The following is a 13,105-nucleotide window of genomic DNA, read 5'->3' as shown; positions in this document are numbered from 1 at the left end:
CCATTCCTGCCCATCCTTGCTAATAGCCATTGATAGGTCAAATTCATAGAGGATAATCTTGTTCTTTTTTTGAACCCTGTTTATCTTGGCCTTCACAACATCCTCTGGCAAAGAGTTCCAAAGGTTGACTCTGCGTTGTGTGAAGAAATACTTTCTTTTGCTTGTTTTAAACCTGCTGCCTATTAATTTCATTTGGTGACTCCTAGTTCTTGTGTTATGAGAAGGAATAAATGCTTCCTTATTTACTTTCTCTACACCAGTCATGATTTTATAGACCTCTATCATATCCCCCTTTAGTCTCTTTTCCAACTGAAAAGTCCCAGTCTTTTAAATCTCTCTTCATAGGGAAGCTGTTCCATACCCTGAATCATTTTTGTTCAGAAAAGGGCAACCTTTTCCAATTCCAGTATGTTTTTTTTTGAGATGGGGCGACCACATCTGCATGCAGTATTCAAGATGTGAGTGAACCATGGATTTATATAGAGGCAATATGTTTTCTGTCTTATCTATCCCTATCTAATGATTACCAATATTATTTTGTTTATTTTTTAGATCTCAAGCTTTACAAGTTATGGCAGAGATTGCACATTTCTTCAACGGCAAGTTGCAAGTGTGTGGGCAGAATAGTGTACTCCTTGCAGTGTTACATCTATTTCCTCCTAAGTCTAGCTTCTTCAGCCACATGAATCAAATCAATTCAGTCTTGGTCTGTATCTTTTTGAGCAGCTTCCCTGAAGAGTAAATTCTGTCGTTCCTCCCCCGCCCCCCTTTGAGTTTGTTGTGCTTATTCTTCAATTTCCTGGTCCTCATTAACTTCACTGTTTTCACCATGTTTGCTCCATTACTGTAATACTACATGTGTGCCTTGGAGTGATTCTATATACAGCAACAACTTTGAATATGTAAAATCAGGTCTCAGAGTAACAGCCATGTTAGTCTGTATTCGCAAAAGGAAAAGGGAGTACTTGTGGCACCTTAGAGACTAACCAATTTATTTGAGCATAAGCTTTCATGAGCTACAGCTCACCTCATCGGATGCATCTGATGAAGTGAGCTGTAGCTCACGAAAGCTTATACTCAAATAAATTGGTTAGTCTCTAAGGTGCCATAAGTACTCCTTTTCTTTATGTAAAATTAGTTATTCTTAGAGGTGTTGCTCCTTGATCTCTTTCTTGTTTTATAATGCAAATAAGAGCAGTCATTTTTTTAAACTAGTGAGCTTAAAAAAATATTTTAACCATAAGCTTTAGTTCTGCTTTAAGTAAAAATATTGGTTTGAAGGGGTTCTGGCTTGACTTGCTGCCCTTAAAATAATCACAACCCAGTAGCAGGAAGAGGGTGGTGTGCGGTCAGTGCTGCACTCCTGGCCAGTTCTCTCGCAGCACCGTGCTGCATGTTCTCTGCCCTGCGGAGACACTCACAAAATTATTCCTGCTTCCTAAACTCCTAGTAATCTGGGGCCAAGAGTTCTGCAGCCCCGGGCAGAGGTTTCTTAGACCAAGTGGCAGATGGTCACAGATGGGAAAAACACACTTCGACTTCCACTGCAGCTGGGGCTGACCCCCGTTGCTGCTGCTTTGTGGTGCCTGCCCCAGCTGTTCCCCTCTGGCCCGGGCGCTGGAGGTGCCGACGCTAATCAGGCTCCTATTCAGCCACCACCAGGGCCCAAGGAGCTTGCAGATGAGCGTTGCCAGTCTTGGCTGGAGGTACTCCTGGAGATTTCATCACATGACATCATTTTAATTCCTGGAGACTCCAGGCCAATCCTGGAGGCTTGGCAACCCTACTGCAGCTGATGAAATTCGGGCTATGTTTAACCAGAGTGCGCTTAGCCTGCGGAACTCCCCGGCACCAGCTGCCCCAGGGCTGGAGGAGCGGCCGCTTCCTGCGGACCTCGGGGTGCTGCCCTGGTCCGAGCCCGCCCCTAGAGGGCCCTACGCTCGCACGCGGGGCTCCAGCCGGCTGCCGAGCACCTGGGCACTCCGGTCTCGCGCAGGCGCACATCTCAGACGCCCAACTCCGGGGACAGAGAACCTGAGAGGACCAGGATCGGAAATGGCGTCATGCCCATAGCGGGGCGGTGTTAGATGTGATGCTTGCGGAGCCCCACCCCTTCCGGCGGAGACACGCCCCGGGGCGGAGCCAAGAGGGGAGCCTGAGCTGATGGGAGGCCGGCTGGCAAGCCGCGAAGGGTGAGTGTGCGCGCGCGCGTGCGCGGGGGGGATACGGGACCCCCACCCTGCGGCAGGGCCCTGCCTGCGTGAGGGGGTCAGAGCTAGCCCCGCCCCCACAGGCTGTACTGGGAATCCCTGTGTGCGAGGTTGCAGGGCTAGCGCTAGCCCCACAGCCTGTACTGGGAGGTGTAGGACTAGCCCCACCCCCATAGGCTGTATTGGAGGGGGTCCCTGTGCACGGGGGAAGTGGTGTTGCAGGGCTAGCCCCACCCCCACAGCCTCTACTGGGGAGTCCGGGGGGGGGGTTTGCAGGATTAGCCACACCCCCATATAGTCTGTACTGGGGCCGTCCCTGTGTACAGGGGGGTGGTTGTAGGGCTAGCGCTAGCCCCCACCTACAGGCTGTACTGGGGGGTCCCTGTGTGTGTGGTGGGGTGCTGGACTTCCCCTACCCCCTCACGGGCTGTACTGAGGGGGTTCCTTGTATTTGCTGGGGTACAGGACTAGTGCCACCCCTGCACAGGCTGTACTGGGGGATCCCTGTGTGGGGGAGTGTGTGTGTTTGTGCAGGACTAGCCCCATAGCCTGTACTGCGGGGTCCCTGTGCCGGGGGGTGCAGGGCTAGTTTGCACTTGGGGGGGATCCCTGTGTGTGGGGATAGTTTAGGGCTAGCCGCACCCCCTACAGCTTGTACTGGAGAGTTCCTGTATGTATGGGGAGCAGTGCCGCACCCCTTACAGCTTGTACCTGTAATGACTGGTAATTATGACTCTGTGTGTGTAGGGGAGTGGACAGTGCTATTCCACCATTCTCTACAACTTTTTTGGGGGGCGGTCCCATGCCTCCCCTGTATGGGGCTTGGCCCCTTTTGGTGACCCTCCCGTGCAGGGTCCTTCCCAGCCACCAGGGCCCCTGAAGGCATGAAATTTACCAGTATGGGACTTGGTGGGGAGGGGCAGCACCCACAGTGCCCCGTATGCTGGGGAGTGGCGGGACTGCAGTGGATAGCTGGTTCTTTGGGGCCCTCTGGAAAGTGGCCACAGACACCATCACCAGGCTTCAGCAGTTTGTAATGCACTTTGTAATGCTCGGGTTGTCTATATGCCTCTCCTGCCTGAACATGTGATTGCTTGCCTGGCTAAAATACATGAATCGTCTTTAATTGCTCCTATCTGTCTCCCTGCAGCTCTGGGCACTGATGCTCAGATTAAGAATGGTTTATTTTAGTTCAGTTTAAATTGTCTGAACTAAATTGAAATAAACCTGTTTAATTTGCAATAAGAGTGTCTGGTTACAGACTTTCCATAAATAACAAAAGAGTCTAATTAAAAACACTCTAGCTAATTTCATTGCCAGTTTGTGTGTAGACAAGCCCTCTTCCCATCCTCCCCAGCCATTTTGCTCATCTGGCTACAAATTGCAGGAACAGATTATTCATAACTTGAGTTAAGGAGATGAAACAAAAACAAACAAAAGGAAGTATTTCTTCACACAACGCAGTCAGCCTCTGGAACTCTTTTTTGCAGAAGATGTTGTGAAGGCCAAGTCTATAACAAGGTTAAAAAAAAAAAAACTAAATAAGTTCATGGAAGATAGGTCCATCAACAGCTATTAGCCAAGTTGGCAGGGATGGTGGCCCTAGTTTCTGTTTGACAAGGAATGGGCAATGGATCATTTGATGATTACCTGTTCTGTTCATTCCTTCTGAAGCACCTGCCACTGGAAGACAGAATACTGGACTAGATGGGCCTTTGGTCTGACTCAGTATGGCCATTCTTATGTTCTCTGTGACCTTACAACTTGCATACTGAAGCCCATATTTACATCTCAGTCACGCTGGGTATGCCTACACGGCAGACAGAAATCCACAAAGCACTGAGCCTCAGGGGCTGGGCATACAGACTAGCTGTATAGATGTATGCGCTCAGGTTGGAGCTTAGGCTCTGAAGCCTGCCCCCCTCCCTAGACTTCAGAGTCTAAGCTGTAGCCCAAGCTCCAAAGTTTACACAGCTATTTTTAACGCTGTAGCATGAGCCCTAGTCTGTAGATCTGGCTCTGAGACCTGCTGCTGTAGGTTTCTGCTTGTCGTGTAGATGTACCCATTGACATAAATTAAGGTCCCAGAGCTTAGGGCACTAACCTGGGACTTGGCAGATCCCAATTCAATACCTTACTCAGTCAGAGATTATCTGTGACCTTAGGTGAGTCACTGAGCCTCTCTGTGCCTCAGGTCCATGCTTATGCCCCTGTAAACATCCACAAAGCTCCCACAGTATCCACCTCAAATCCCTCCTCGACACTCTTCTTTGCCATGATATCTACAATAAACTTGATAACGGTTAGGTTGCTGATATGCTGAGACCACTGTCTATCATTCTGAATGGTATTGTCTCATTGTTTTCTTGTGGTCCCCCATCTGTCTATAGCTGTTGTCTCTTGTCTTACAATTTAAGTGTAAACCCCTTGGGAGCAGGAAAGGTCTTTTTATTCTGTTTATACAGCACCTAGCACAGTGCGGTCCTGATTCATGACTAGGACTCCTAGTTACTATCGTAATAGAAATAAACGGTAAGTATTTCCCAACATCACAGATGTGTTCTGAGGATAAACACACTAAAATATTGTGATACACACTATGATAATGGGGGCCACATAAGTACTAAGATCAAGAGATAAATAGAATGGAGTTACTCTGGATTTATATTGCTGTACCTGTAAAGGGATTCACCGAGAATAATAGAGAGCTTATCATGACCCCTACCCTCAGTTATTGAACACCATCCAACATGTACACAGAAAGATGCAGTGATCTGGCGGGAAAAAGTATCGCTGTGCCATTATGAACTACACAATGTATACGCAAGGGACAGAGGTTATAGTTGTGTGTGTAAAGTTAAAGTATATGTAACCTTAACTTTGGCATTTTCTGACTTTTGAGCACTTACTAGAAAAATGTGAAAGCTGCAAAGTTTCATTAGAAGTAACTATACACCCCAGGTTCTTCTATTCTTCCCCTGTTGTTCAGAAATCAACTGTTGACCCTTTATCTCAGACTGAACTGGCATGGAACCTATAAGGCTGCTGCTAACATTTTCTGTAAACTTAATGCTCCCATGAAAACACACTCCCTAAAGCAAAGCATTATAAAATCTTAAGATAACACTCTGTGGGGTGACCCAATGAATTTGGATATGCACTTACGGATGCCTTTTTGATCTCTAACGTTTACGGTCAACTTATAATAAATCAGAAGTGAATAAACCTGGGTTCAGTGTTTGTACATCACAAGCACACTCTGCCTCCACCCAGATGTCAGGTGAACGTTCCGTGGAATCAGGCCCCAAGACATTACTGTTTTCATTTCAGGAATTTCTAACAGTTGGCATTGCTCACTTATCTTTAATATAGTTCAACTCACAAGAATTACTTTCAAAGATATCCTCTAACCATACAAAACTAACTGAGGTTTGTTTTTTTTTTTTTTTGGCTTGATATATGGAACGCGGTACTCTATACAGCTAACAGAACTTCAAGCTGCACTTATTCATTCTTTTTATCTCCAGGTACTCTACCAGTTCCTCTGCAGGGGCTGACAGAGTGCGCTACCACTGGAGGTATCTTTCTGTATGACATCCAAAACTGAGGTCTAAAACTTTTCACATGAGTGAAGGTGTTAGCCCAAAGCTCCTTGCCAAATTTCAACTTGATTAATATAATTCAGTCTCCTCAACATTGCCCAGGTAGTTTCAAATGTATGCAATACTCCTCTCACATTAAACTGTTGTATGATGTACAAGTTCAACACTTGAGTTCCCTGCCAAAAGTAACTCCAGTTCAGTGACAGGCAATGAAATTCTTACATTAGTTTGCTATGTGCTCTGAGGCACATACTGAAGTAACCAAACCTGCTACATTTCACTGTTGAAAAACATGATTTCAGACAAACATTTTAGACTTAGTTTTTCCATTTATGGGAATGCAAGGAAAGAAGAGCCACCCTACCTCATAAGAATGGCCATACTGGATCAGACCAAAGGTCCATCTAGCCCAGTATCCTGTCTTCTGATAGTGGCCAATGCCAGGTGCCCCAGAGGGAATGAACAGAACAGGTAATCATCAAATGATCCATCCCTTGTTGCCCATTCCCAACAAGGTGGAGTGCCCTTGTTAAATAGTGAGGATAAGAATAACACTTTTATGTTTTTTTTAATTGATTTTTAAAACATTACAAATATTTAATTTCCACAGAGGAAAGTTGCTTTAATTTTGGTAAATAGAGATTGTGGTGTGTAAGCGCCTTCTTCACCTCTGCATTACTGTCTGATGCAGGGGTTCTATGGAAAAGTAGTACATGTTGATGTAACTAGTGTAGATTGACATGCATACACATGGAGATAGAATAAAGGTGGCACAGGCAACATCCACATTGTCATTTGTTGGCTTTTGAGTGCATCGCTTGCAACCGTAACACTGAGTGTAGTTTTTTTAGGGCACTATAGAAATTCAGGACCTGTTTATACTATAGCTTTGCTTTTGTACTGCAGTGCTGACCTGCAGTGTTCCCTGCTGTTCCAGATCTCTTGAGTATTGTGTTGAATTTTGTAATTTTATATATTTTTTTGTATTTACTCAAATGTGCATTATTGGCTAGAGAGAGCTTGCTAGCGGAATCCTAACATTGGCAAAAGGCTGTGGCAGTAATCCACAGGGCCAATGAGTCCCCTTTTGTCCGTTGGTTTAAAGGACTGCATAATGACAGCCAGGCCTGGGCTTTTCAGTGCTTGTGGAAAGGTGCCATTAGTGCAGTGATGTGTGTTAGCAGCTTGTTTTTCCCCTCATATGAAGCAATGATTTACATAAATTGTTCTTAGCTGCACACTCTGGAAGCTCTGTTTTATTGACTTTGGAGCCAAGAATAGTTCATTTAATTCCATCAAGCCAGTGCAGCTAATGTTTAATACAAATTGTGGCAGCTTGTTTTTTAACCTTGTGCACTTAAGATCTTCGGCACAGAAGGCCAAAACGATGACTTTTGTTCCTACATTTTAAAAAATGGCTTGAATAATGAGATTGGAAGGATTTGTCGGCATACAAGGAAACACACCTTGTAACAATGTTACTTGTGTAATGTACCCACTGCACACCTGGAGAAGGGAGTAGATTTGATTCTAGGGCAGAGGTTCTCAAACTGTGGTCCACAAGCTTCATTCAGGTGGTCTGCGGATAGTTCCCTCTAAGGTGCGAACGTGGGCGGCCGCACACAAGAGAGTGAAGGGCCACCCACCTAATTAGTGGAGTCGCACAGGCATGGCTCCTCTAATTAGGTGCCTGAACCCTGGAGATGATGCACATCTAAGGTGAGGTGGGGGAATAGGCAGTAGGTGGAAGAGGGGGTGGGAGGAATTTTGGACGTGCAGGGTTGCGGTGACGAGAGAGAGAGGCAACTTTCCCCAGTTCCAGGACTGCGGCTGCTGGGGAGAGATGGCCCTCCTTCCCAGCCTCAGCTCTGTGGCTGCTGTGGCAGGGGAGAGACCCCCACTCCTTCCCAGCCCCAGGTCGCGGGCTGCTGTGGCGCGGGAGAGAGGGAGAGACACCCTCCCTTCCCAGCCCCAGCTTGGGGGCTGCTGTGGCAGCGAGAGAGGGCACATCCATCACATTAGAAAGGTAAGACTACTGATATTAAAATATGAGTTGTGTGCTTTATTTGTAGAACAAAAAAAGTTAATTATTAAGGTTTTTTATATAGCGCTTTTATCCAAAGTGCTTTACAATAGTTAGCTAACGGTGCAAACAGCATTTGGAAAGATCATTAAGTGGTCCGCCAAGACCCTCAGCAATTTTCAAGTGGTCAGCAAAAAAAAAAGTTTGAGAACCACTGTTCTAGGGAAAGGATGCGATGGTACATCGGCGATGTTGTGCCTGGCCGATGGCCACACTAGACAACTGACCAGGGAACTGAGGGCTGTGTTTAGCTGGTATGAATCAGATTGGATGCAGCTACCTTTGTTTTTAATTAAAGTCCGTCTTGACAAGGCTGTTCAGAGCAAGGTGGAACATTGCAGTGCCGGAAACTTTCATCTCCATGGGTTTAACTTCCATACGTTAAAGATGAAGATTTTCTCCTTTTCCCAAATTGTCACTACTCCTCTGTGAGAGAGGTTCTATAATATTCAAGTCAAAGTTGCAGAAACTGTCAGAAGCCTGCATCCCAAGAAAGGGGAAAAAATTCATAGGCAGGAGTTTTAGACCAAGCTGGATGAGCAAGCATCTCAGAGAGGTGATTAAGAAAAAGCAGAAAGCCTACAAGGAGTGGAAGATGGGAGGGATTAGCAAGGAAAACTACCTTACTGAGGTCAGAACATTTAGAGATAAAGTGAGAGAGGCCAAAAGCCATGTAGAGTTGAACCTTGCAAAGGGAATTAAAAGCAATAGTAAAAGGTTCTATAGCCATATAAATAAGAAGAAAACAAAGAAAGAAGAAGTGGGACCGCTAAACACTGAGGATTGAGTGGAGCTTAAGAATAATCTAGGCATGGCCCAATAACTAAACAAATACTTTGCCTCGGTCTTTAACGAGGAGCTTAGGGATAATGGTAGGACGACAAATGGGAATGAGGATATGGAGATAGATATTACCACATCCGAGCTAGAAGCTGAACTCAAACAGTTTAATAGGACTAAATCGGAGGGCCCGGATAATCTTCATCCAAGAATATTAAAGGAACTGGCAAGCCCATTAGCAAGAATTTTTAATCAATCTGTAAACTCAGGGGTTGTACCATATGACTGGAGAATTGCTAACATAGTTCCTATTTTTAAGAAAGGTAAAAAAAGCGATCCGGGTAACAACAGGCCCGTTAGTTTGACATCTGTAGTATGCAAGGTCTTGGAAAAAATTTTGAAGGAGAAAGTAGTTAAGGACATTGAGCTCAATGGTAATTGGGGCAAAATACAACACGGCTTTACAAAAGGTAGATTGTGTCAAACCAACCTGATCTCCTTCTTTCAGAAGGTAACAGATTTTTTAGACAAAGGGAAAACAGTGGATCTAATTTATCTCGATTTCAGTAAGGCAATTGATACAGTTCCACATGGAGAATTATTAGCTAAATTGGAAAAGATGGGGATCAATATGAAAACTGAAAGGTGGATAAGGAACTGGTTAAAGAGGAGACTACAGCGGGTCACACTGAGTGGTGAACTGTCAGGCTGGAAGGAAGTTACTAGTGGAGTTCCTCAAGGATTGGTTTTGGGACCCATCTTATTTAATCTTTTTATTACTGACCTTGGCACAAAAAGTGGGAGTGTGCTAATAAAGTCTGTGGATGATACAAAGCTGGGAGGTATTGCCAATACAGAGAAAGTATCATACAGGAATATCATACAGGAAGATCTGGATGACCTTGTAAACGGGATATCATACAGGAAGATCTGGATGACCTCGTAAACTGGAGTAATAGTAATAGGATGAAATTTAATAGTGAAAAGTGCAAGGTCATGCATTTAGGGATTAATAACAAGAATTTCTGTTATAAACTGGGAACGCATCACTTGGAAGTAACAGAGGAGGAGAAGGACCTCAGAGTATTGGTTGATCACAGGATGACTATGAGCCGCCAATGTGATATGGCCGTGAAAAAAGCTAATGCGGTCTTGGGATGCATCAGGTGAGGTATTTCCAGTAGAGATAAGGATGTGTTAGTACTGTTATACAAAGCACTGGTGAGACCTCATCTGGAATATTTTGTGCAGTTCTGGTCTCCCATGTTTAAGAAAGATGAGTTCAAACTGGAACAGGTACAGAGAAGGGCTACTAGGATGATCCGAGGAATTGAAAACCTGTCTTATGAAAGGAGACTCAAAGAGTTTGGCTTGTTTAGCCTAACTAAAAGAAGGCTGAGAGGAGATATGATTGCTATCTATAAATATATCAGAGGGATAAATACCACAGAGGGAGAAGAATTATTTAAGCTCAGTACCAATGTGGACACAAGAACAAATGGATATAAATTGGCCATCAGGAAGTTTAGACTTGAAATTAGATAAAGGTTTCTAACCATCAGAAGAGTGAAGTTCTGGAACAGCCTTCCAAGGGAAGCAGTGTGGGCAGAAGACATATCTAGCTTCAAGACTAAGCTTGATGAGTTTTTGGAGGAGATGGTATGATGGGATAGCTTAATTTTGGCAATTAATTGATCTTTGACTATTAGCGGTAGATATGCCCAGTGATGGGATGTTAGATGGGGTGGGATCTGAGTTACTACAGAGAATTCTTTCCTGGGTGTCTGGCTGGTGAGTCTTGCCCACATGTTCAGGGTTTAGCTGATAGCCATATTTGGGGTCGGGAAGGAATTTTCCTCCAGGGCAGATTGGCAGAGGCCCTCGGGGTTTTACGCCTTCCTCTGCAGCGGGGGACACGGGTCACTTGCTGGAGGATTCTCTGCATGTTGAAGTCTTTAAACTACGATTTGAGGACTTCAATAGCTGAGACATAAGTTAGGGGTTTGTTACAGGACAAGTTGGTGGGTGAGATTCTGTGGTCTGCGTTGTGCAGGAGGTCAGACTAGACGATCATAATGGTCCCTTCTGACCTTAAAATCTATGATTCTATATCTCTTGTGATTGTGATTTCTAATCAGAACAGTTCCTGTAGTCCCCTGCTTTCTGCTGCCTCATGGCCTCAGCCATTCGGTATTGGCCAAGGGAGTTTGGAGTGGGTGATGGGGAGGGTTCAGTAAAAAATTGCATTGTTCATACAACCAGCTCACAGTGTTAGAATTCAAGATGTTAAACACCTGCCCAGCTTGTCAGCGTTAATTAGTCAATTTATCACATTTTCTTTAAAAATTGTGACTCTCCAGTAAGAAGTAAGTGTTCTAACCCTTTTTCTTTCTTTGGATTGAATTAATTCTTTTTAGACAACCGTGTAAAATATTAATGCTGAAGAGGCACTTTCCTTGTAAGCCACTGCCTTCAAATGCTTTCTGTCTTGCTGGGAAAAAAACCCAGTTGTTTAGCACTCAAAACTTGTTTTTCTGGCTGGTTTGTTACATTCTATTCAGGGTGCATTGATTTAAATCACCAAGTGGAAAGCCTCAATTTAAATAATTGATTGTAATCACCATTTCCATTTATAGTTTAGTGATTGCCTAGAGAAAGGTGCATTCTCATTGGTTAATATAATCATTAAAACATTGATTTACAGCTAAATAGAGCCTTTACGCTAGATTTGATAATCTTTTTGCTACTTGGGAGGTATGCTGTTTACTTTGATTTAAGCAATTATAGCTTAATATTTTCAGATTCTTATTAATTGCACATTTTTAGTATGTTAGAAAATAGTGAATGATATATTGCTTATTTACAGTTTCAGAGTAGCAGCCGTGTTAGACTGTATTCGCAAAAAGAAAAGGAGGACTAGTGGCACCTTAGAGACTAACCAATTTATTTGAGCATAAGCTTCCGTGAGCTGTCGAGAGCTTATGCTCAAATAAATTGGTTAGTCTCTAAGGTGCCACTAGTTCTCCTTTTCAGATTGCTTATTTACTAGCTAATTAACTTTTTGCTTGTAAATTTTGTCCAGCTGCATTAGGGATGGTAAATGGAATTTAATAAAACACAGCAACATATACAATTTATTTTTATTAAACAAAACCATCTTAAATGTTTTGCATACACAAACTTCTTTTATCAAAATGTGTTTAACATTTACAACTAAATAAGTTATTAAAGGAACAGAGGGATTAATTGTAATCAGTGAATTAAATGGATTATTTCAAGTCAGCCTGGGAAAAATTTTAAATATGCCCATGTGAAAGTGACTGGGGCTAGAGGGCATGGCCCCATCACTTTTTAGTAGCTGTAAGGGTAAGCAGGAGGTTCCAGGGGAAGGGGTGGTGCAGGGGGAGGGGCTCAAGGGGAAGGGGTGGCCCAAGGGCCCCCCACTTTTAGGGAGCTTCCGTCGCTTCTTATTGGAGCTTAAATTCTTTCTTGCCTAAACCTCTTGAAAATGAGTTACTTAGGGCATGGCTACACTGGCCCTTAAGCTGACCTATTGTGCCTTATTTATAAAGTTTGACCTCAAAAGTTGGACGTTTTTCCCCCGATTCTTTCTTTATATAGACAAGCAGCCTATAACTCTTAGAGTTCATGGTAGATGCTCATGGATTGAGCATATTTATTTTTTATTTAAATGTTTTAAGAGAGTAAGTTTAGTCCTTAACATATTTTGTATTAAACTCGGATTTCATTTTAAGCAAGTTTATTTTTAAAAAGAGAAACTTATTATAATTTAAATCAAATACAAAATATCAGTTTAAAATAAATTATTTTTCATTTAAAATCATTTTCATTAAGCCACTCTGTTTCTTATTGGCTATTTTATTGGGGGGGTAGGGGCTTTGAGCTCCCCTTCCCTAAAATGGATAACCAAACTCAATTTAATTTTTACAACTTCACACTTGCAGACTTGGTCCTAACAGGGAGAAAAATCTTTAACATGTTAAGAAATGACCAGTGTTGGGGGGAGGCGAAATCACAACTTCTTACTAATTCTTTTTAAAAACGAAAACTTTTTTTCTGAAAGGAACACAACTGCATGCTGCACAAGGCTGCTGACTTCCTACAGGAAGGGCAGTTGCATGTGCTAGAACAGATGTACGCTTCACGATGAAACAGGCAGCTAACGGGGTTTGTCCACTGTGGTTGTCTTTAATGTGAACAGACAATCCACAGGAATAGGGATTATATCCTGAGAGGTTTTGAATTGTCAATGGAAATTGAGAACACTCAGCATCTCACAAGATTGGGCCCTGTGGCAGCACGTTGAATGTTCTATAAAATATCTGAGATTTCTTTTATCTGGGTCTCCAGCATAAAAGTGTAGGAGAGAGGGAAACAGAAACTTTCATTCCAGAGGAAGTAGGTTATTT

The 13,105-nt window shown here is 43.5% G+C and overlaps 1 protein-coding gene across 1 annotated transcript in view; it reads left to right on the top strand.

Annotated features, from left to right (window-relative positions):
* The first annotated feature begins 2,066 nt into the window (after positions 1–2,066).
* The window catches only part of FAM234A (family with sequence similarity 234 member A), a 50,777-nt gene continuing 39,738 nt past the window's right edge, over positions 2,067–13,105 (top strand). The window contains exon 1 of the mRNA XM_084641678.1: positions 2,067–2,192. The gene's annotated coding sequence lies outside the window, so the exon portion shown is untranslated. The remainder of the gene's footprint in view (positions 2,193–13,105) is intronic.

The sequence above is a fragment of the Lepidochelys olivacea genome (assembly GCF_965140295.1).
Source record: "Lepidochelys olivacea isolate rLepOli2 genome assembly, chromosome: 10".
NCBI lineage: Eukaryota > Metazoa > Chordata > Testudines > Cheloniidae > Lepidochelys > Lepidochelys olivacea.
The sequence above is the reverse complement of the archived record's forward strand: the minus strand, read 5'-3'. Positions and strand labels throughout refer to the sequence as shown.